General features: G+C 33.6%; 1 protein-coding gene across 1 annotated transcript in view; it reads right to left on the bottom strand.

Annotated features, from left to right (window-relative positions):
• LOC132731153 (uncharacterized) overlaps window positions 1-21,823 on the bottom strand; it is a 51,069-nt gene that overhangs the window by 16,223 nt on the left and 13,023 nt on the right. The window contains exons 2-3 of the mRNA XM_060717279.1: window positions 19,687-19,823; window positions 14,613-14,941 (exon numbers count right to left, since the gene is read on the bottom strand). The gene's annotated coding sequence lies outside the window, so the exon portion shown is untranslated. The remainder of the gene's footprint in view (window positions 1-14,612; window positions 14,942-19,686; window positions 19,824-21,823) is intronic.

Raw genomic sequence — 21,823 nt, forward strand, 5'->3', positions numbered from 1 at the left:
TACACTGTTTACATTTTTCTACCTTAATAGCACTTTACTATACGTTAAATGCAACTTTAAATAGTTTTTAAATATTTTTCTGTTTAATTAAAAGAAATAGAATAAGACATAACGTGCCTTTAGGTTTTTACATATCCCCCCCCCAAAAAAAAAACAACAACAAAAATAGCCCTGTTTGATTGTGATGCTGGGATACCTAAAACAGCTGAAGCGGTAAAACATTATACAGTTATTATTAAAGTTACAAACTTGATCTAAGTCAGAATGAAACACCATACTCGTTTAGTTAAGTATATTTATCATACCTAAACACCTAAACAAATGTTAAAGGAATTGTTTTGCTACATTGATTTTAATAGGGTTTTTTTTTTCAATCATAATCCCGGTATAAAATGTGCATACTCCTTCGAAAATCGAAATTTCTGATAAAATTCAACTTCTGACATAAATTTAATGAGATCATCTCTATCCCTATGTAACTCTTTTTCAACATTTATTTCCTCAAATACTGTCAATTCGCGTATATGATGCATTTAAATATAAATGGGACGAAATTAATTTTAAATCAATACTCAAAACATAGTGGTATTCAGAATTATTTTATTGAGGACACCTCAAGGTAACGCCCTCCCAATCTCACAGATTCTCAAATGTCCTGAGTTCACTGACCACACTTACTTTATAATCTGAATACCACTATACTGAAAGGTGAGGGCTATCTTGACCGTTAGGCAATTATATGGGATTTACACAATGAGTGTGAGTGTAAGTATCGATTCTGAATTATTATAGAAGGTTTAAGTGGAGAAGACGGCAATAAGAAGTGTGGCAACAAGTTGATCCCTATACATATTTTCGTCTGAAATTTTATGTGTATGTTTGACCTTGATCTTGGCTGCAGCCTCACAATGATGAAAATTTGTGCCAAGTTATATTAATAATTTCCTCAATACATGTAGAAATTTTGCTCTGGACAAGCATTTTTCAAAGACATCTAAGTGACTGTGGCCTTTTAAACTTTGACCTAGAAACCTTGTTAATGTGCAGGGCACTACGTCTTATGACTGTGATATTAAAATTCCTCTGAAAATGCATGTCAGAGATATGCTTGGGGCAATATCTGGGTCAATAAATGATAACTAAATGGCTCCTGTACACATCTTCATATTTTCATTTGAACTTTAACCTCTATGTGTGACTTGATCTTGGTCAAGCATCCTCAATGAAGCATGCAACAAAGTGCCTCGCAATGGTGAACATTTGTGCCAAGTAATATCAAAATTCCTCTGTACATGTTGAAGTTTTGCTCCTGATCAGCATTTTTCAATGACTTTTAAGTGTGACCTTGACCTTTAACCTCGAAACCTGACTCATGTGCAACACAGCTTCTCAAAGTGATCAACATTTCTATCAAGTTTCGTTAGAATCCCCCATAGGTGCAGGAGATATGCTCCTGACAAATATGGATGACATATGAGGTCAATGTGACATTGACCTTTGACTCAAAATCAATAAAAGTTATCTTCTTACTAAGACCAATACACCCATGAAATTTAAGGATAACTGACTGACCAACAACATGCTGCAGAGCAATATCATTATATGACTTTAAAAGGGGACATAATAATATGGAGTTTAACTACAGTAACTGAGTTAATTCGACAGTGGACAGGTACTGTAAAATTTCAGTCATGCATTTTTCCCAATTTTTAACACCGCTGAAATTCCCAATTCAGTGGATATATGGGTCATGTTCCCAAAATCAGTGGCGTAGCTTCCTATAGGCACTGTAGGCACGTGCCTACACTTTTTCCTCAAAAATGAAAAATTAAATTATTACAAAAATGCAATAAAAATTTAAGGGTAAGGGCAGTAGTTGTGTAGGTCCTAATATTAGAAAATGACCTGTAATCTTGCTTATTTAAAACGAGTTTTATACTCTTTATATCGAGTTTTATTTCATAACGAAAGTGTTGCCGTGTTATAAAGTTGTTTTGTGGTAAAACCTATCAGAGACTGATGGAGTTTTTGACAATATTAAAGTTTTTGAGCGCTTCGATTCAAAATATAAATATTACAAGTATGCACGACAATGATCGGCAATATCCAGATATAGGTAGTGCTAGTTTTATACAACTGACGAGGAAGCTAAGCGATATATTTTGAATGAAGGCTTGACATCTTGTCTTTTATAGTATCTTCCCTTCTTAAGGTATTCATGATTTAATTATTTGTACGTTATTCTGTTCAAACTGCATTTCCGTCAAATCTTGAGCACAAATAAAACCTGGCAAGTTCATAAAGTCGATTTGAAGTAAACGTGAAACATAATCTGTGTAATTACATATTTTTTTTAAAATGTATTTTAGTTATATATAATATTTACAAGTAATATGTTTGAATATTGAATACACATCAAAATCTGCATTAATTAGCATAGTTGTGGAGAGTTTGCTTTAAAAGCTAGCTATGCAATTCTCTTTTTTGTAATTTATACTTTAATGAAACTTAATTTATTCATTAAATTGCACATAAAGTAACATTTACAAATATTTCACAACAATGTTATGCAGATTGGATTGGAAAATATCATTTGTAAAACAATACCTCTCCAGCTAAAGTAATTTTCAAAATAAAGATACAAAATGTTGCGGATAGATGTAAGCTCTTTGAATGTACAACGAAAAATAAGAGAATAATTGATTGTTGAATTATCACTATAGAGTGACTTAAGTAACATATGGAAAGGAAGAATGTAAGGAAACACATGATTGAAAATATCCGGTTTTTAGTAACTTTTCTTAAAATAAACATGTACATGTAAATGAATATGAGCGTTTTGACATGCCAAGATCATTCACACTGATAGTAATTTTTATACGCCCGTTTGAAAAACGGGACGTATTATGGGAACGCCCCTGGCGGGCGGGCGGGCGGTCGGCGGGCGGGCGGGCAGCGTCCAATTTTGTCCGGAGCATATCTCCTACATGTATGGAGGGATTTTAATGAAACTTCATATAAATGTTCACCACTATGAGGAGCAGTGTCGCGCACATGAACCAGGTCTCTAGGTCAAAGGTCAAGGTCACACTTAGAGCTCATTGAAAAATGCTTGTCCGGAGCTTGTATAGAGGGATTTCAATATTACTTGGCACAAATGTTCACCATTGTGAGGCGGAGTGTCGCGTGCAAGATTCAGGTCCCTTTGGCCAAGGTCAAGGTCACACATAGAGGTCAAAGTTCAGATAAAAATATGAAGATGTGTATATGGACCATTTAGTCATCATTTATTGAGGGATTGTAACACAAATGGTCATTATCAAGACTATGGCTGTGATACATGTAATTTAGGTCAATATATACAAGGTCAAGGTCACTAAAGATGATGAAATATCCAGATTTTGTAAATAGAATTTAATCAAAGGGAGACAACAAAGTTATTACTTGGTTCATAAATGACTTACACAATTACTCCCCTTGATCTATTTTCACTTTCAATTCTAAAAATAGAATTTAATCAAAGGGCATGAAATAATCCTCTTTGAGTATGTTCTAAAAAATGTAACATTTATTTACACATGTTTCATTCATTGGTCAAGATTCTTAACTATGATAACTATGGTGCTCTGTAGACTTGGTATTTGTTCATAAAGATCATACAGTAATTACCTTATCAAATGTAAATACTTTCTCATAGAAATTTAATTATATTTTAATTTTCAAGTAAATATCAGTTCAGCTCATTCAAAGATTAAGAATTGTAATGAAATGTATTTCCCTAGAATAAAATCTTAAATCAGAATTTTTTAGTTATTAAATTACATGTACTTTTTATACGCCCGTTTAAAAAAAGATAAAAATATAAAGATATGTATAGGGACGATTTAATCATCATTTATTGAGGGATTGTAACACAAATGGTCATTATAATGACTACGGATGTGACACATGTACTTTAGGTCAATATATGCAAGGTCAAGGTCACTAAAGATGGTGAAATATCCAGATTTTGTCTTGAGCATATCTCCTACATGTATGGAAGAATTTTTATAATACTTTATGGAAATGTTCACCACCATGATATGTATTGCTCCATGCATGATCCAGGTCTCCAGGTCAAAGGTCAAGGTCACACTTAGAGCTCATTGAAAAACGCTTGTCCGGAGCAAAACTTCTACATTCATAGGGGGTTTTCAATATAACTTGGCACAAATGTTCACCATTGTGAGGCTGAGTGTTGCATGCAAAATTCAGATCCCTGCGACCAAAGTCAAGGTTACACATAGAGGTCAAAGTTCAGATAAAAATTTGAAGATGGTTATAGGGACCATTTAGTCATCATTTATTGATGGATTGTAGCACAAATGGTAACTATCATGACTACAGGTGTTACACATTTAATTTAGGTTAATATTTGCAAGGTCAAGGTCACTGGAGATGATTAAATATCCAGATGTTGTCCGGAGCATATTTTCTACATGCATGGAGGAATTTTAATGTTACTTTTATAGAATTATTCACCACCATGAGACGTAGTGCCCTGCACATAAACCAAGTCTCTAGGTCAAAGGTGAAGGTCACAGTTAGAGCTCATAGAAAAACACTTGTCTGGAGCAAAACTTCTACATGCATAGAGGGATTTCAATATAATTTGGCACAAATGTTCATCATTGTGAGGCTGAGTGCCGTGCATAAAATTCAGGTCCCTGCGACCAAGGTCAAGGTCACACATTCTGTGCATATCGTCCCTATTGATTTGTTTTAAGGTTCATTTAACAACACCGTGCCAAGAATAAAAACTTGCTTGCTAGATAACACTTATCCATAATGCCCCCATCTCCATCTAAAGCTTTTTCGTAAACGGGCGTATTTTGTGACTATGGCACCCTTGTTACATTTGTGAAAGAAATTTTTGAACATTCTGACACTACTTCGCGCAAAATAGTTCATTCAAATTACAAAAATGTTTTATAATAAAAGTCTTCGGAATTCTTTTTCTTACATTACTGTAGGTAACGTATTGGAGGTGTAAGTTTGCTTTGTCTTTACTTTCTTTATATGTTTAACTTCACGTAAACAGGCTATTCTATGTTCTATATATGTTTCACTAAGGCTTTCATACATGAATTATGGGAGCATAAAATCTTATTGAGACGCTGTTTGTGTGACATTAGATATTTCATCATCATCATTGGTATGTAGCAAGGTGTTAGTACGAATGCATTTAGTTAATGGCGTTCGATCTTGTTGATCTTTGTTTTTATTATTTTCTAAGTATATATTTAGACAACCTTATTTTGAATTTTTAAATTTTGATGATAATGCTAAAAAAATTGCATAAATTTGTTCTTTTTAAATGTATAGTTCTGGATTCATTTATTATTACCCCAAAACTATATACGGATAAAAGCTCTAATGTCACAGTAGCTTTGCGTTGAGTTAGTGGTATAAGTATGGTCATCTTTAAATTGATGGAAAAAATGTAACCAAAATTCAGCAAAATTATGAATACTCTTCCTTCAGAACATGCCTTTACATACCCCAGAATGCATCTATGGCAATGTAGATTTTCAAAAATTTCCGGGGCAGCATGCCCCCGGACCCCCCTAACACAAGTGCCTACACATGGGTTTCGTTCAAGCTATGCACCTGAAAATCCTGGAAAAAATCCCTGCATATTCAGTTTATCCAAGTATGAAAATCAACCACTGTAAAATCATTTTTATTTGTGGGGCATGAATTTTCGTGGTTTTCATGGGTAGGTATATCCCCAAATTTAAAATCCGACAAAATTTTCCCCCAACAAATACTTCTAACTATGTCTCTATTCTATACATTACAAACATGCATCCGCCCTTTTCTGCAAATTTTTGTGTAATGAATGCCCAGAGGCAAGAATTGAAGCGCTGTGTGATACATTAATGATATGTACATGCGGTAGGCAAAATGCGCAGCGATTAAGTGCAAGATTATTCCATTTGGTTATTCATTTTATTTTTTACAAGCAATTGAAAATCCACGAATTTAAGAACCCACGAAAATGCCCGTTTTGATAAAACCACGAAATTTCATGCCCACGAATATAAGTTAATTCTCAGCATCCATAAATAACAGAGATATTGCCACTTATAGCAAAAAATCAAGAAATGTTCAATAATTTGACTTTCTATAGATCATGGTCATTCATGATTCAAAGTAATGTTTTGTTTGATCTTTTTAAAGTTCTTGACATCAAAGTATGAAGAAAATCTATTCATTATAATAACAAAGACACAGGGTTTTACAGGACACAGAATCCTGCACCCCTTAAAGGCCCAACTGGACTATAAAAGCCAGCAGATGGCGCTAGGGCAGGTTTCTTATTATTTTTATGCATGCTTCACTTCAGGGACCCTTTTTCAAAGATTTAAGATTAATTACCAAATGCATTAAAACAATACTTGGCATGTTTGTAGGCATAGATATTTTTGATAAAGATTGACCAAAATTATTCAAAATATAACTTTGTGAAGTGTATTTCAGGAAAAAAATACTGACTGTCAAATTTGAAATTTGAATTTCCCTGGGAGGAGCCATGTGATCATTACAGGTCATGAACCTTCAGTAGTAAACAGAAGCACGTGGCAGTGTTTAGGGAGAGAGATTTGTAGCAGACGATGTATATTTCAGGGAGGGAGATTTTCAGCAGAGGACACATTGGAATGCTGAATAAAACAATAACTTTTACTGACTTGCTTTATCAAATCCAACAAATTTACAATAATCCATTAATCTATGATTTGTTTTTAAATTTCAAAATACTGATTTAACTTGTATTTGAATGGTATAATTATAAACTTCATGAAAACAGTAAAAGTATTACTTCCAGGTATATTTCATTTCCACTATATTTTGTTGTAAATATCTTGTAGTCAAAAATTACATTTCACAAATGTTAATCAAATTAAATGTTGCATTTGCATAAAAATTTTATACATTAACAGTTTAAAAATAATTTAAATTTCTGTCAAGAACATTTTTAGCAGGTTGTTCCTAAAAGAAATGCCCCATGTAAGGCACATCTTTTGGATTTCGATATAATTGTCTGACTTGATGATGGACACATACAGCATAATTGCATTCCAGTGAAAAAAATGTTCAACTAGAAATGTGTCATCATGCCACGGATGCCCCCGCATGCAGCCAAAATTTCAGATGGTGCATTAATTATTTTTTTCATTTTAAGTTCAAAGCCCATAAAACTTTTCAATGTTAACACTAACCATTTTCATACAATGTTCAAGGCACTGAAATAATTCAGTATTAACCTTTTAAAAATAGCATATTGCATATTTGTAGCCAAAATAACGGCTAAAAGTATGAGTGCTGAAACTGAAAGTTCAAAATTTTTCCAACATTCAGGAAAGATAAGTTTGTCTATAATCATTGAACCACGACCAAATTCAAACTTAAACTGCTTATTCCTTAGATGTATCTATATTATTTTCAAAAAGAAAGGGACATAACTCTGCCAAAAAATCATCAAACCATGACCAAATTCCAACTTGACCTGCCCATTCCTTTGACATATCCATATGTCAAATTTAAGTTGAATATGTAACACTGTTGGGTAAATAATGAACAGAAACTGTAAATTTCATATTATTTTCAAAGTGTAAGGGGCTTTATTCTGCCAAAAATCATTGAACCATGACCAAATTCAAACTTGGCCTGGGCATTCCAAAAACATATCCATATGTCAAATTTGAGTTGAATGTGTTGTACCATTGGGGAGATAATAAATGGAAACTGAAAATTTCATATTATTTTCAAAGTAAAAGGGGCATAACTCTGCTTAAAATCATCGAACCATGACCAAATTTGAACTTGACCTGTATTTTCTCATGACATATCCATATGTCAAGTTTGAGTTGAATGTGTTGTACCATTGGGGAGATAATGAACGGAAACTGAAAATCTATATTATTTTCAAAGTAAAAGGGGCATAACTCTGCCAAAAATCATCGAACCATGACCAAATTTGAACTTGACCTGTATTTTCTCATGATTATATATCCATATGTTAAGTTTGAGTTGAATGTGTTGTACCATTGGGGAGATAATGAACGGAAACTGAAAATTTTATATTATTTTCAAAGTAAAAGGGGCATAACTCTGCCAAAAATCATCGAACCATGACCAAATTCGAACTTGACCTGTATTTTCTCATGACATATCCATATGTCAAGTTTGAGTTGAATGTGTTGTACCATTGGGGAGATAATGAACGGAAACTGAAATTTCATATTATTTTCAAAGTAAAAGGGGCATAACTCTGCCAAAAATCATCGAACCATGACCAAATTTGAACTTGACCTGTATTTTCTCATGACATATCCATATGTCAAATTTGAGTTGAATGTGTTGTACCGTTGGGGAGATAATGAACGGAAACTGAAATTTCATATTATTTTCAAAGTAAAAGGGGCATAACTCTGCCAAAAATCATCGAACCATGACCAAATTCGAACTTGACCTGTATTTTCTCATGACATATCCATATGTCAAATTTGAGTTGAATGTGTGCAACCGTTCTTAAGATAATGAACGGAAACTGATGATGACGGAATGACAGAATGACGGAAGGACGGAAGGATGGAAGGACGGAAGGATGGAAGGACGGAAGGACGGAATGACGGAACAGGGTAACACTATATGCCCCGGCCATTACATGGCGGGGGCATAAAAATAATATCTGGACAAGATGACTTGATAATGTCTTTAATTAATCTTTGAGTTATATAAAACATCCATTAAACCTCTCCTGTGTAAAATCAGCAGTTTTTGGCAGGTTAACACTGCATGCTATTTATAGTTCAGGGTTTATAACAGACAGTTTTACATCACTGATTAGTCACACCCACAAATACTCTCTGCCGAATGTTGCCCCTTTAAGTATACAAGTCATATAACAAGAGGACTAAGATGGCCCTAGGTCTTTTAAACTCATCCGAGCAATTACATAGACAAGCATCCTGACAAAGTTTGATGACAATTGAATAAACAAGATATACTAGAAATGTGTCCATAGGACACGGGTGCCCCCACTGCGCCACTATTCTGTCAATCTCATGACTCTAGGTCAAATATTTTTTGAAAACTATAAATCTTTTACTAAATAAAGGGCAAGAACTTTACAAATACTGAATAAATCCACAAGCAAACCCCAAGGTGCATAAGTACACATGCTGACCAACATTCTTGTAAACTTTCAGGCCTACAAGTGAAATACTTTTTGAGCTATGCATGAACAAGTTGAAAATTGCAAATTTATATTACTGTAAGTCAAGGGCAATAACTCTAATCCACAAGCGAAACCCCAAGTGCAAAACTAAATATGCTGAGCAACCTTCCCGTAAGGTTTAATGACTCTAGATCAAATACTTTTTGAATTACATGTCAAGGGCAATAACTCTAAAAATACTGAATAAATCCAGACGAAAATACCCGGTGCACAACTACACATGCTTAAAGTTTCATGACTCTATGTCAAATACTTTTTGAGTTACATGAGACACAAGTTGAAAATTGCAAAATTTTACTAAGTCAAGGGCAATGACTCTAAAAATACTAAATAAATCCACACGAAAATACCCAGGTGCACAACTACACATGCTGATCAACATTCCTGTAAAGTTTCATGACTCTAGGTCAAATACTTTTTGAGTTACATGCGACACAAGTTGAAAATTGCAAAATTTTACTAACTCAAGGGCAATGACTCAAATAATACTAAAAATATCCAGATGAAAATACCCTGGTGCACAACTACACATGCTGATCAACATTCCTGTAAAGTTTCATGATTATAGGTCAAATACTTTTTGAGTTACATGCGACACAAGTTGAAAATTGCAAAATTTTACTAAGTCAAGGGCAATAACTCTGAAAATACTAAAAATATCCAGATGAAAATACCCAGGTGCACAACTACACATGCTGATCAGCATTCCTGTAAAGTTTCATGACTCTAGGTCAAATACTTTTTGAGTTACGTGCGACACAAAAGAGAACAGACGGACAGACAAGGGTAAATCTAAATGCCCGCCACTAAAGTGGGGGCACAAAAATGTGACCACTAGAGTTTAACAAAGGTTTTCCATATTTGGGCAGTGTGATCTAGTTTTTGATCCCAGGTGACGCATATTTCAACTTGACCTAAAAATCATCAAAACAAACTATCAGATCAATTTCCAGGATATTTGTATCAAAACAGTAGCCACTAGAGTGTTAACAAGATTTCTCTATATTTAGCTCCTGACAGTGTGACAATTTTTTTCATTCGAAATGACCAGGTGACCAATATTCAAACTAGACTTAGAAATCCTCAAAACAAACTATCAGACCAATTTCCAGTAGCCACTAGAGTGTTAAACAAGATTTTTCTATTTTAAGCTCCTGTGACCTAGTTTTTCACCTGAGAAGACCCATGTTTGATCTCATCCAAGCAATTACCTAGACAAGCATTCTGACCAAGTTTGAAGACAATTGAGTCAAAAATGTGACCACTAGAGTGTTAGTTAATTAAGGGAAGCGTTATGAAAGGTTTTTACATATTTGTGAGTTGTGACATAGTTTTTGACCCCAGGTGACCCATATTCGAATTTGACCTAGAAATCATAAAAACAAACTTTCAGACCAATTTCCAGGATGTTTGGATCAAAACAGTAGCCACTAGAGTATTAACAAGGTTTTTATATTTTTATCTCCTGTGACCTAGTTTTTCATCCGAGATGACCCATGTTCGAACTCATCCGAGCAATAATTACCTAGACAAGCATCCTAACAAAGTTTGATGATGACTGAGGCAAAAATGTGACCGCTAGTGTTAACGAACAAATGTGGACAGATGACAGACGATGTCTGACGACATTCAACCATCCTAAAAGCTCACCCTGAGCTAGCTCAGGTGAGCTAAAAATATTCCGAGACAGTACACATTATTATTTCTAACCCATTTTATCATGAATTTTCATTTTTAGCATAGACACAGATACACAATTTCCGACTTGTTTGTTAGAATGCTGCAAAATGTCAAAACAGCAAACTTCTTTAATTTTTTTCCGGGTAGAAGAAACGATAATGAAACAGACAATAATATGATAAGACTGTAAAATGTTCGGCCACACTTTTACTTCTGCAAGAAGACCGCTCAATTTTGCTCATGATGATTTATTTACCCTCTAAGGAATATTGTTCAAATATAATCATTTCAATTACATGCATTATTCCATACAGAGTAAAATCATTTTGAGCAATTGAGTTGTCTTATCTAAAAATTATTGTCTTTTTCAGTTAAAGTGTTTATATCATTTTGTACCCTAGACCTCTAATTTTCTTGTTCTGTGCATCCACTGAACCCTTAAGAATTATTCAGTGTTGTAAAACCATACAATGTTAAAGTCATTTGTAGCAAAACTCAGCAAAATTCAAAAATTTGAATTTGAACATCAAGTTTATCAAGGTCATCTATGAGTTCTGAGTCCAAGTTTCAGATGGCAGAGGCATCGGTCAGCAACAGCGATGACAATTACACCAAGACTGAGGGAAAATAAAAAAAATTGGGACTAAAAAACTGCTAACTTTAAAGAAATAAAACTGGATGTCAGACAAACAACAGATTAATAGTTTAGTGTAGACAATAGTTAGTCTAGACACTAGTTACCAACTTAAAACACTCCATGAAATTTGCACTAATTCCTAGAGATACCCAAGGATTCTTAAATAGTAACTTACATCTTGGCTTTATTGTATACTGCTCAAGTGAACTCATACGAAATGTTCTTACTATACAGCCAACACAATGAGCACAACAAAATATTTAGAAATTTATTTAGTACATAGCAGAAAAATAGCATTAAGGTAAATGACACATGAAGAGCTTTTAATTAATGCTCTGATTTTACCAAAAACCACAATCCTTCATACAAACCTCATGCAATCCTTGGCAAGCTGGAGGTAAAATTCTATTTTTAGTAACAAACTGGTTTTTCAAAGACTAATTATAGACTTTTTTATGTAATAATTGGTTTCCCTTCATAATAATTCCCAAAACCATGACAATATAGTTTTCCTCATAACATATGTTGCTAATTAGTCTCCCTTTAATCACCTTGAGGTTAATTCACATTGGCTACAAATATTTGAACAGCCTGTTGAACTGTAGAAATTGACTTTCTGAATGTTTACTGAAAAACTGTCAGCTGCCAAAAATACATTTTTGTAATCCCAAACTATCTTTGCATTATATATACACTCAAAAGTATCTGCTTATTACAAAATTTGTGAATACTTTCTGTACGAGAGTTGATTTATCATCTTCATGACGATGATTTAATTATTGATAAGTGATAACTAATGGCAAAATTAGGCAATTATATTTCAAAACAATAAAATCTGTTCTTACAAATTTAAATTTTATTATTTTTCTCTTTGATAAATTAGTAAATACAAATATTTTTCAAACTTGCCAGCCAGTGAGCCAAGTTATGCAGTAATTTTGGCTGCTTAAGACAAGTGGCTGATTGAACAGAGGGTCAAGCTGGTGGCTGACTAAATCAAGGGTCAAGCTGGTGGCTGACAAATCGAGGGTCAAATTATCATCAAAATATATTCCTTATTTATGTAAAGCTAACACTAATATACTATGCTTGTGATCTTATGTACATAATCATTATAAAATACAGTAATTTTTTTTATTTGTTTGCTTCCCTTAAATCCTTTGCTCGAAAAAGCTCTAATTTCTTCATTACTGTAGAAGGTCATATGGTCACATCGGTCCACAGCCATTTTACCAATAAGACCATGATTCATGCATACAACTTCATGAGAATATAATGCTACAATCTAAGCTCTAGGTCAAATACTTTCACACAAGATTCTTAAATTGAAGTCTGTACAAATTAAATGATCTTGTAGAAGAGAATATGATTTATATAACTTTTGTAGAGGGCCTCACCATGCAAAATATGTTTGCTTCGGGCAATGTAAGTTTCTGACAAGTGGATTTTTACAGTAACTAAGTTTCTTACACAAGTCCATATAGTAAAGTGATATGGGGATGAGACCATTTTTTACCAATTGACCATGATTCTTGACGACCCAAACAAATAATGGTAGCGAAATTTTAGACCCTGATGTTACATTTGCAAATACCGAAAGTAGTCCAAACTCCTCGAAGAGGTTACTTCGCTTCATATGTACAGCAACACCAAAAAATTAAGGGGAGATCACTGCATAAAGATTGTCAAATGACAGGCGTATTAATTTTCGTAACGAAAAAATAGTCCCCGATTGGTCGAAAATTTCTAATATTGTGTTATTCTTATAGATATACAAAGTCATGCTAATATTCAGCCCCATGATTATTTACTTCAGTGTTAAACAACAGGTTTACCGTGAACAAAATATATCGAAATTAATAATTGGGTTACAAACTCTAATTTAGAATAATATGTTATTCTTCCAGCTGTTATCTTATAACTCCCCGTGGTCGAGGAGTTTACACGCTTGCTTTGGAAGCGAGACGTCTGGAGTTCAAATCCCAGTATAGGCAACTCATGTTTTTTTGTTTTTTTCATTGTTTAAGCCAAATAAACATTGAATTGAATATCACTGTTGCAATTAGTCTTATAGCCAATTTAATATAGTTATAAAACAGCATTGCATAGTGACACTATACAAACAAATTGGTTTATAATCTCACAACCTTCACTTTTCTGACATTCTGAGACCCAATCAAATTCAGTGCCTTCTGTGCTTTGATTTTAGTTTTGTAGAGGTCCACTATTTAGTTATTTAGTTATTGGTCATTTACATAGAGGATATTTGTTTGTTTTTGCAATTTAGATTGAAATATGTTTCACTGAGTGAACACCAGATGCAATATTTTCATGAGTGGCATGTAGCCACAAGTAAAAAAAGAATGGCTGGTGTTCACGAATGAAATATATTTCAAACTAAATGTTTTATTTCATGCTTTTTAACTGATTTTTAGTAGTGTTGATAAAAGACCTCCCTAATGCTAGTGTGCTAAAAGATGTCTATTTCCTGAAGCTCATTTTTGAGATCCATATTTAGTTGAACCCCCCCTACCCCCTGTATATGACACAAACAACACAAGATGGCCACATGGTAGAAACAGGACGTTGGAACAAGCATCTATACAGAGTTAACATAAAATAAACCACAGACATAACAAACTGCTGTAACTCATGACACTGTCAAAACTGTATGTAATATTGATATAGTCTATTTGTCAGGGACAATTCTCAAAATTTCTAGAATTTACTTAAACTGACACATACTTAAATCTTCACTTTTACAGATGTTTGTAAATGAAATAAAAACTTACAATTTCATGGGGGAAAAAGTAATAGTTATGATGATATCTCAAACCCAAATTACATATAATTATGATTAAACAATACCATTATCAGTTAATTAAATTCTATATCCTTATAATTTTCTTGTTGGACACACAATGATACTGTGACTGGGTCACAACTTAAAGTATGGCCATTTAAAAGAAATGTAGGCAACAAAAACTGTAAATATATATTAAATATCTATACCTTTGTTTTTTACAGATATTTCTCTTCTGGCAAATAGAGAGTGCTCAGGTGTTGATTCACTCTAACATTATTATCCCTAACAGGGAAGATCCTTCACTGAATCAGCCCTGCTGAAAAAGTTTGAACACAATCACGACATTGGTCTTTTCCTGTTGTCCAATTTACTGTGGTCTGTATTTTGTAGTTCACTAATTTGTCTACAGTTTGATGCACTTTCTTTGTCTACAGTTTGATGCACTTTCTTTGTCTACAGTTTTAAAGCAATGCCACGGCTCTGTACCAATATACTATTAATATGCAACTGCGTTCTTCCTTTCTTTTGCCCAGTCCTGAAATACAAAGACAGACAATTTTGATATATGGATAAAATCTAACATTTAGATAGTATTTATTAATAAGAGATTAATACACAGCAGAGTAGGGCCGGAAGGTGATAATCGGCCCGCAACATGAATAATGGCCCGAGGACTTCAGCCCGAGGGCATTATTCATTTCAGGGCTGATTATCACCTTCTGGCACAACTATGACGTGTATTAATGTCTTTAATACACTTGGTAGATTTAATAGTAGCATTATTTTTGCTATGAATAAATACTCTGAAATTTCTTTCCTTGAAATTCCTGTCTGCATTTCTACTGTAGACTCTACTGTACAGTTCAGTAACTTCTACAGAGTTGTTTACTTTTTGTGTGTTAAAAGTACACTAGTGTAGGATCTAGAAGCAAATTTTATTTTCATTTTTTACGGAATTAATTTGTCGTAATATTTCTTTAATTTTCAAAAGTAATAAAACTGTGTTTGTATGAAATACGCTTCAGCTCTCATAATAACATCAAGCGATTCGTGCTTTTAACCTTCTTTCACTTTTACAGTTAACTGTTTGATGACATAAAATATAACGTCATTGTTTCAGTTTCTGCACTTGTACATGTTCGGCTGATAACTAGTTCTCGGCCCATGGACGCGAACTCATAATAAGTCACATGACACTCATAATCAGTTGAAATCATAGGTGATTTTGTTACTATATATAGTAACAAGTGTATTAATACTGTACAATAAATGCACTGCTACATAATGGATAAGTAGGTGAGTAACATCACATGACTGAAAGAGTATTTTTGTGAATGAGTTTCATTTGAGTCAAATCTTCAATTAGTATGTATTATTATACATGTCATATTATTGTTTTTACTATTTCATAAGTTTTACTTCATTCATTTAATGGGCCACTAGATTGAATTATCAAATTTTGAATATAAATGCAGATAACTGATCATTCATTAATTTTGAAATAATTAAATAATATAAATTAAGGTTAAATGACTGTTATTTTTGCTATTGGATGTGAGATATATATGTTATAATCATGCTATGACTTAAATTGTATATATTGTGAGGTATTAATGATCTCAGTATGTCCATGTATTTAGCATTGCTATTTTGTTAAATGTTTCAGCGCTTGATAGAATTATATGTGAGGATTCATTCATGTATATATTTACACATTCATATTACTTTCATTTGTGTTTGGAAGCTTCATAATTGATTGGAGTTTATCAAAAAGCTATGATGGCTGATTTAGTACGTTTTTGTATGTCTTAAAAGTTGGCTCTGGCGACAACACGACAAAGCGCCAAATGGCGCATTATGATAGCACTGTCGTCTTGTTGGCTAGCAACAACACGTCAAAGCGCCAAATGGCACTTTGTGGCACTGTCGTCTTGTCGTCCTGTCTCTAGTGCGGCATGCCAAACAGTGTGTTGTCGTGCAGCCCATTGTCCCGATGTCGCCCTGTTGCTTGGCTTATAAGCCAATCCTTCAATTTGAACCAGGCGACAATGTGACATCGCCACAACACGCCACACAACAACGCGCCATTTGGGGTGCCGCGCTAGAGACAGGAGGACAAAACGACAGCCTGACAACGCACAATTTGGCGCTTTATCGTGTTGTCTCTTGAGCCAACGAGACGCACAAAAGCATACAAAATCAGCCACCATAGCAAGTACATGATGTGACCATAACCTCATGGGTTAAATATTTAATATTTATACTAAGATCATAAACTGATGACATTTCAATTAAAAGTTATTGAACGAACTCAGCCTCTTTATAATTTATACCTTTACATCATAAAGGGCATAATTTAGACCAATGTAACATTAGCAATGTATTTATTTTCCAAATCTTTTGGTTTGGTTTAAAGTGTACAATGTCTGTTTTAAAAACGTTAACAGCCATAATTATAGCCTTATGATCATTTTCACTTTGCAGTAGTCTAATTGTGAAAATTGATGGGCACAGCTGTGATTGACAGAACAAAACAGAACAGAACAGATTTTATTATTCAATATGACTTGAACATAACAGTTTCTCGTCATTACACAAATATACAGCATACAATAAATACAGGGAGAATGAAAATACAAACATACAAATATACAAATTTAACATTTGGTGTTATCATACTAGTCATATACTAAGAGGATATTTTTTCGTTTGAGTGAAATATGGAATATATTTTCACGAAACATGATAAAATGCCACATATTTTCACGAGCCGGACGGCGAGTGAAAATATGTGGCATTTTATCATGTTGAGTGAAAATATATACCATATTTCACGAAAAACAAAAAAATAACCTTTTTATTTAATTTCATTATCAAAGAAAAATGGTTACAAACTCTATTGCTTGCTACGCAACTGCAATTGTACAGCGCGCAGTAATATATTATTGCGTCTTGTTTTGCACGCGATATTTGGCGCTACATTGTGACGTCACGTAAACAACTGTTTAAACGTCTGTATAGCGTTAATAACTGAATTAAAGATATTGGTGTTCGGATAAATTTTCTTAGTTAGACCATTTTCTATCATTCTAGATAGTTTTTTTCAAAGCAAAATTCAACAAAAAATTGTTTTGTATTTATCAGATTTTTCAAACAAAATGGCGAAAGAAGTCCCTTAAAATAAATATGAGTTTTAACTCCGCCCAATTTCATATTTATATTTCATATTTATTTTTAAAAAATATGAAATATATTTGACTGATATAGCACCATATTTCATGGATAAAATTAAATAAATTATTCATATTTTCATTTCTAATTACAAAATATTGCTAATCTATTCAAAGAATAAAGTATTACATCTATTTAACAGATCAATAAATTTAACCATAATGGGATGCCTATAGTAAGAAGCAATTATCATAGTATTGCAAGCAATCCATAAGTCCCCTACCAGTTAGAACCCCAGCAACACTCTGATGGACCATTGGCCATTCGATTATGTCATTGAATGAATGAATGACATGAATATTTTAACTTAAATCTTTTGAGTTCTAAGTTTGTCTATATCATAGTAAAATCATGTGTTAAGTTTCCCTGCCTAATAAGGAAATTACATTAATACAACAGATAATCAAAAGGTCCAGTTCTCTCAGGATGAATCAGTAAAACTAATGATTCAACTTTTCTCTATTTTAGTAAATTTTTTGGAAAAAATGTTTAAACATGATCTCTGGAAACAGTTTTTATGAACAGACAGACAGACAGACAGACTGAAGGAGACTCTAAAGTTAATTTTTTAAACATCCCTGTAACCAAAATAAAACTTTTTTTAAAGCGAAATGCTTAAAGAGGAGATAACTCTTTGAAATAAAGATGCTAGATTTATGAACATTGTCATACATGATGTTAGTGTAATAAAGAACAATTATTTTCAGTTAAAAGATACCAATTAAAGTCACAAAGAAGAAAAGTAAAAAATACCAATTTTCAAATATACAAGTAATGAACATGTATAGTAACAAAGATGACAATTAAAAAAAATATAGATCTAATGTAGGTGTTGATAATGAATGTTTATTTTGAATTTGAAGTAAATCCACGAAGAAATAAGAAAGTTAAATTTTTAAGAATGAATAAGAAAAATTCAAAAGTTAAGTAGGAGATAATTCTGGAAATTTGGATTATGGACTTATAAACTTTGTCATATTATTATGCTGTGGGAGTTTGAAGTAAATCCTATAAGGAATGAAAAAGTTGGAATAAAAGATACCAATTTCTTGGAAAAAATCTAAGTTCAAGGGAAATAGTCTTGCTAGAGTATTGAACCTTCTCACAAATGTTGAGTGATAATAAGAAACATATATATGAAGTTTGAAGTAGATACATTAAGAACTAAAGAAGTTATTTAAAAGAACACATTTTTTCAAGGGAGGTCATTTTGATAATTTTTGTGCTAGAGTTGTAAACCTTGTCACATATGATGTGGTTCATCTGATGACCAGAAACTTTTATTTTAAGTTGGAAGTAAATACCTTAAGAAATAAAGAACTTATAGTGAACAAGAGCACCGCTAGGCGGAACATTATGTGGTGAAAGTGTGTGTTTTTTCTTTTTAGTAAGGAAGAAGCATTTGTAAGACATGGGAATTGAATAAAGTATTAACTCCTTCAAAATTAATAGCAATCCTCCTATGAAGTTTGAATATTGTGGGCAAAATGGAACTCAAGTTATGCTCAGGAAACTGTTTTCTGTTTTAAGGTAATAGTGACCTTGACCTTTGACCTTGTGACCCCAAAATCAATAAGGGGTTTTCAACCTAATATGGACAATCATCCTATGAAGTTTGAGCACTGTGGGCAAAATGGAACTTAAGTTATGCTCCGGAAACTGTTTTCAGTTTTAAGGTAATAGTGACCTTGACCTTTGACCTTGTGACCCAAATATCAATAGGGGTCTTCTACCCAATATGGACAATCATTCTATGAAGTTTGAATAGTGTGTGCATCGAACTTAAGTTATGCTCCGGAAACCAAATTGCTAACAGACAGACAGCAGACTAATAACATGGTATATACAATTTTCTTAAATCTGAATAAATAGACATTGGCATTCAGAGACTCAAGAAAAAAGACCCTGTTCTACATAGCTAATAAGACTACAAAATGTAGACAAGCTGCTTCAAGGGCTCTGCCCTCACAACTTTATAACATTGTCAAATGCAAACACTAACTTACAAACATATTCAACAAATTGCCATTTAAACCTTAAAGTGCTCACCTGAGGACAGAATGGTGTAATGTTTCCTACTGTTATAACTTATAGCACTCTAAACGCTGGCTCTTTCACATTTTGGTGATCTATTTATATGAGAGCCATCGACAATTCCGTTGTAGAGCCATCAGTCAAAAACAAAGCTGAAAAACATAAAGGCAAACACAGTTAATCTAACTATATCCTTTTTTAAAAGATATGCCTGTTCTTCAAAAATCAAAGAATGCTATGTATCGAAGAACATATTTCTCATAATTTTGGATGCCATTTCGATATGAACTACCCGGTATGCCAAAATAATGTTGCTAGAACTTTTACCTAATAGAACATAAAACAAGAGGGCCATGATGACTCTGAGGTCGCTCACCTGTATATAGCCCCCCCCCCAACATCCAACCCCCCCCCCCCCAACGTTGCAGGGCCAATTTAACCCAAGGGCTTTTATTTGCACAAACTTGGTAGACACCAATAAGAAGATGTTTCATGCTAAACATCTAAGCTCTAGCTCATTGGGCTTTTTAAAAGAAGATTTTTTTAAAGTTTCTACTATACACATATAGTTAAAAACAATGACACCCCTGGGGCCGGGCCAGTTTTGACCCCAGGGCTTTTATTTGAACAAACTTTGTAGACACTTACTAGAAGATGTTTCATGCTTAATATCTAAACTCTAGCTATTTTGGTTTTTTCAAAGAAGATTTTAAGTTTTAGCTATACACATATAAAGAAAATCAATGACCCCCGGGGCGGGGCCAATTTTGACCCCAGGTCTTTTATTTGAACAAACTTTGTAAACACTCACTAAAAGATGTTTCATGCTTAATATCTTAACTCTAGCTATTTGGGTTTTTTCATAGAAGATTTTTTAAGTTTTTGCTATACACATATAAGGAAAATCAATGACCCCCGGGGCGGTGCCAATTTTGACCCTAGGGCTTTTATTTGAACAAACTTGGTAGACACCTATTAGAACATGTTTGATGCTTAATATCTTAGCAATAGCTCTTTGAGTTCTTTAAAAGAAGATTTTTTAAGTTTTTACTATATGCATATAGGGAAAATCAATGACCCCCCGGGGCGGGGCCAATTTTGACCCCAGGGCTTTTATTTGAACAAACGTGGTAGACACTTATTAGAACATGTTTCATGCTAAATATCTTAGCTCTAACTCTTTTGGTTCTTTAAAAGAAGATTTTTTAAGTTTTTACTATATGCATATAGGGAAAATCAATTACCCCCTGGGGCGGGGCCAATTTTGACCCCAGGGCTTTTATTTGAACAAACTTGGTAGACACCTATTCGAACATGTTTGATGCTCAATATCTTAGCCATAGCTCTTTGAGTTCTTTAAAAGAAGATTTTTAAGTTTTTACTATAAGCATATAGGGAAAATCAATGACCCCCCGGGGCGGGGCCAATTTTGACCCCAGGGCTTTTATTTTAACAAACTTGGTAGACACCCATTAGAACATGTTTCATGCTAAATATCTTAGCTCTAGCTCTTTGGGTTCTTTAAAAGAAGATTTTTTAAGTTTTTACTATATGCATATAGGGAAAATCAATGACCCCCCGGGGCGGGGCCAATTTTGACCCCAGGGCTTTTATTTTAACAAACTTGGTAGACACTCACTAGAAGATGTTTCATGCCAAATATCTAAGCTCTAGCTCTTATTGTTTTTTAAAAGAAGATATTTAAAGTTTTTTCTTTCGGTTGCCATGGCAACCAGAGTTCTGCATGGAATTAAATTCTTTGAACAATTTTTAAAGGTGACCACCAAAGGAACATTCCTGTGAAGTTTGGATGAAATTGGCTTAGTGGTTTATGAGGAGATGTCATTTAAAGTAAAAGTTTACGGACGGACCAAGGACGACGGACGGACGCCGGACGAAAAGCGATCACAACTGCTCACCCTGTCACTTTGTGACAGGTGAGCTAAAAATGATATTACATAATTTATTCATATTACAAAAAACTGGAACTCTGCGAGTCTGATGTGTCGCCTTGTGAACAGTATAGCTGTCACTTTCTTCTTGAATATAGGTTATTTATAAACACCACTCTTATAATGTACATGTACCATGAACTTAAGTGGCATTTGAACTGATTGTAACAATGTTACATTAGGATAGATGTAGCGTCAGT

Source organism: Ruditapes philippinarum, unplaced genomic scaffold (genome assembly GCF_026571515.1).
Source record: "Ruditapes philippinarum isolate M1 unplaced genomic scaffold, ASM2657151v2 ctg3260_1_1_1_1, whole genome shotgun sequence".
NCBI lineage: Eukaryota > Metazoa > Mollusca > Bivalvia > Venerida > Veneridae > Ruditapes > Ruditapes philippinarum.